Consider the following 4,972-nt stretch of genomic DNA (forward strand, 5'->3'; position numbering starts at 1 on the left):
CGTTCTGTATATGTGAAAACATTCAAAATTTTGCACAACATGAAAAGAATTATGCATGCATGCTCTATGTGGTCATGGGATTCAATGCAGCAAAATTTGGATCGTAGTGCATGTATACGCAAGTAGGGTCTCTGGAATGCGCTTTTCGGGGATAGCATGTCACCACCCCGAGAGCACTAGCTCAGTTTCTCACCTGTATGAAACCAACCCAACATTTCAAGATGACAAGTCATGGCCATGTTAGGGCTACTTGCCATGTTTCAACCATCTTCAACAAAATTTGAAAGTTTCATCACATGCGGGATTTTGTCGGTCATTAGTACAATGTGGACCATTTTCAACATTTATTGCAATTTTTGTCACGTATGGCATTTTTCGGGCATATGCGACACGAGAAAACTGTTTTTAATACTTAAAAAACAAGGACAATATTTACTAGATTTTTTGGGATATCATTGTGATATTATTGGAATCTCACATAACTCACGCGGCCCACCCCTCCCTAAATCCCGCGATTACAGTGCCTCATTGTAACCACCCAGCCATGCCATCAGCAGCTCCCACGACCGCTGCAAGATCAGATCGGAGACGTCGGGCTCACACGGATTACAGGAGTCGCCGGCCACCACCCACCGCCATGAGGGGTCGGACTTCAGTGTTCTTCTCGCTGCCTCCTTCGTTTATCCTTGTTGCCGTGTACCGCACTATAGGGGCACTTCAAGTTTGCGACGCACTATCCGCGGACATCAACTCCGCGCCGCCGTCTCCGAGAGAAGGTATTTCCTGATCGTAGCTTTTTTTAATCGTTGTCGGCTGCTCCTTTAGTAGTTGAACCCTCGTAGGTTTTGTACAACTTCACGTGGTTAAGCAATTGGATACCCTTGTTAAACTACGCTTATTTTATGCACGACCAACTAGGTTGTGTGCTCAAACTCATAACTGGATCATATGTTAAATGGCCCACTTAATTTTTTTAATATTAGTTGACTGCTAATTTTGTTATACATCTTTTAATTATTGTCTTCAGATTAATTGACCCAGTTTGCATCATTGCATACGAGCCAGCAATGTCAGTTTCAGATAAAAGTCTTCGTAATGGAGAAAAGCCTCGAAGAACTCAAACTTAAATTTGACAGCAAGACCATAGCCAAACAAATGTTTTTGTTATCATCACGGTCACGCAGAGCCATGACCAACTGTGTTGAGCCCATTTAAACATAAATAGGAAGCAGCAATTGATACATGATCTTGCTCATGCTCTACTTTTAGCATCATTTGATACATGTTCAGTTCTTATCATAAAGTGGATATACGTACTTTTGGCAATCATGAGCATCCTCTACTTACTGCTATAACTAATGCATCCCCAGTACAAAAATTGAATTGGCAATACATTTGTATTGGCAATCATTTGCATGCTTTACTTTTGGCAAGAACTAATGCATAGTTGAGTTATAATTGCTCATAGATATGGCTGGACATCTAGAGTTATCATCACGGTCACACAGAGACCCTAAACCATCACCAGATATATTGAGCCCATTCAAACACAAATAGGAAGCATCAGTTGATACATGTTCATGCTCACGCTCTACTCTTGGCATAATTTGTTACATGTTCAGTTCTTTCCAGAAAGTGGAAACATGCACTTTTGGGAAACATGAGCATCCTCTACTTATTGCAATAAGTAATGCATCCTCAGTACAAAGCTTCAATTGGCAATAGGTGGAATTGGCAATCATTTGCATGCTTTACTTTTGGCAAAAACTAATGCATAGTTCAGTTGTAACTGTTCATAGATATGGCTGGAACATCCTTAGTTATAAACTGAACAAAATCATGCCAAGCTATAACTACGAGTACAGTAGTAGAGTTTCTAGCATGCATCACCGTATGATTCTAGAACGGCATAATTAACACAACAAACATAACATAGACCACCGTACGATAATTGAGTTGCTATGGCCTTGTACAATGCTAGGTGATTAGGCGAGGTGTTTAGAGAGATAAACCAGGCTTTTCTTAAGCACCGGTGCTTATTTGTACAGGGTAGACTCTTAATTAGGTGTCTGTCCGGTACAAATAGGCAATGGTGCTTCAGAGAAACCCGGTTTATTTTTCTAACCACCACCCTTAGCATCTACCATTGTACAATGCCTAACATGCATCAGCAAAATAGTACTAATAACAACTTAGACCACTTAAGCAGATTAGTAGCAAATGCTTAGATAAACGGCTGCTTAACCACCGCACACCATAAGTTCACACCCACCATAGACCATAGGACATAAGTTCTTACACACCATAGACCATAAGTTTTAGAGTCGACCAGCGAATACCGATGACATAAAAGGACACGGCGGTCCTGGGGTAGCAGCAGCAGTCTAGCAGCACATCACTTGTCTCCCTTGTTCAGCGGCGGCGCGGCGGGATGTAGTAGGGCTCATTGACTTTGACAATCTGTAGGAAGCGCCCGTAGGCCGTATGCTTAGCCAGAATACTAGCCTTTTGATCCCTCTTGTAGGAGTTGCCAATGGTGACGGCATGCTGCATCAAGCCATTTATGCCGCCCTTGATCGCCTTGCCACAAAAGGGGCAGCCAAGCTTCCCATAGAAAAGGTACTTGATTTTTCCAGCAAGCAGCTGCCTCATGATGTAGCGGCTCTTGCTGTGCCTGATGTCCATGTGAAACCCCACATCATCATCCTCCTCCTGTGAATTAGTACACAAAGAAGAACTCAGTTAATCTATTCTGGTACGTTGCTCTTAATTAGAATGTTTGAAAAGTACAGACGTGTAACATGACAACTATCTATTTGCTGGAAATAAGGCGTATATGCACATTCATAATTGAGTTCTAGTTGTCTAAAAAAAGATTCAAAAATTGAATTCTAGTTTTACAAATACAAGTTGAGTATTTAGGGCATGTTGTCTAAAAAACATTCATTCAAGTGGTCATATTCTCAAATTGAGGCCTTCACAACATTGAAGAATTGTCTGGTCACTTCTCTTGTTATGGCTTTGCCTTATTTGACCCTACCATTTACTTTTTAAAGAGATGCATTGGGTCAAGTTATTGGTTCTGTCCTCATGCAACAGGGCAGACCAATTGCCAGAAAAGGAAATGTTGTCATGCAAAAAAGGAGTTGTCAAAGAAATAAACAGGGGTTGCCAGAAAAGAAGAGCTCAGGGAGCAGGACAAGGAGAAAGGAGCTAGAAAGGAAAAGACATATGTGAGATTCAATAAAATAATGATTTCTAACCGGTATGCTTTTCACATTGCCATATATAGGACCAGTACAGTTTGCTTTTGATTAAGGACCTTCACAGATTGAGGCAACCGCAGACCCTGTAGATCGTGTGTATCTTTCACCATTTCATTGTCCCAGTATTGCAGAGTCAATAGGATTATGTATCCTTGTAGATGATTCTCTGCTCAGTTGCACCTTTTGCCAACAGTACAAAAACTCAACCATATTTTTAGGTAGCAATCTAAATGATGTCAATCTTGCAATATATTTATTCATATATTGTAGTGTTTTGTGTCAAGATGATAGACACAATATATTATAATATGTACCATGCTGATAAAGAAATCAGATTATTATTTTTGTGTATATTACACACACAACATATTATGTGGTTGAACAATATACATGCATAGGTAAATGATGCATAGTTTGATCATTTTGTCCCATTATCACTTCTTATCTCATGATGATTATTGCATCATCTGGTTACAATATTGGCGCTTTTTGTTAGTAGTATAGTATGTGTCATATTTCCTCCATTGTACACATTTAGCGTAGTATTGTTACTTCATGATGGTTTGTTTTGATATTTTCATTCTACATGTGCTTTAATTTGATCTCTTGGCATCTATTAAAATTCAGAGCTTTTCCTGACAATTATAGCATCTTTATCATGCCACAGGTGGGTGACACGTCAAGTCCCCCGGGGAGCACCGGTCTGAGAACATAATTATTTCTTCAAGGTAAAAATATTGAGCAAATAATGAAGCGAAGGAAGGTTGTTCCTGTCTTGTGCTACTGCCAGCCTCAAGGCCAGCCCTTCTACGCCTACTTCAAAGGCCCTGTCACCAACTTTTGACATACTAACTTTTTTGATCTGTGTGAAATTGAGAGGGTGATAGGCCAGAACTTCAGAGAGTTGCAAACACATGTGCTACTGCTACGCAATTACAGGTGTATTATTCACTGATGTGTATACTAAGAGCGGTAGGTAATGCCCTTCCATTCAATGGAAAATACATATGCAACCTTAATGGGTTACACGTGCATGTGCATGTGCATGATTACTAGTCAGGTCAAGTTATTGGTTCTGTCCTCATGCAACAAGGCAGACCAATTGCCAGAAAAGGAAAAGTGTCATGCAAAACAAGGGTTGACAAAGAAATAATCAAGTGGTCAGAACAAGATTCTTACCAATTAAAATTGAATATAGATGCATCATATGATTGTTAAGAAGGAGATGAGTCGACGGGTGGTGTTTTAAGAGATCAGTATGGCAACTTTGTTCCTCTCTAAATCATGTGGCAACTTTGTTCCTCTCTACACGTCCACCCCCACTTATTTCATTCATGTATCTCTTGTGAACGATGTAAGTTTGCTTAATCAATAAAGCAGGCCGTGATGGAATCATATACTAGGTTTTTCTTTCTTCAGTCTATTCGAATCGGAAAATGAATCAGATTTTAAAACCACCATCCAACAAGAAAATATATGCTAGATCCCTACAATCCTACATGTACGCAAACATTATGGCTGGGCAAATGATTCAGATTCAAAAACCACCATTCATTATGAAAGAAAATCTATGCTAGATCCTTTGATCTAGCACTTGAAGGAAAACCTCAATGCCTTGACAAAACAGAGTACTTGAAGGTGAAAAAACCAGAGTACTAGAAGTAAAAATAAATCTGACAAAACGAGAGCAGTACCTCTGATTGCTA

The sequence above is a fragment of the Triticum dicoccoides genome, chromosome 6B (genome assembly GCF_002162155.2).
Source record: "Triticum dicoccoides isolate Atlit2015 ecotype Zavitan chromosome 6B, WEW_v2.0, whole genome shotgun sequence".
Lineage (NCBI taxonomy): Eukaryota > Viridiplantae > Streptophyta > Magnoliopsida > Poales > Poaceae > Triticum > Triticum dicoccoides.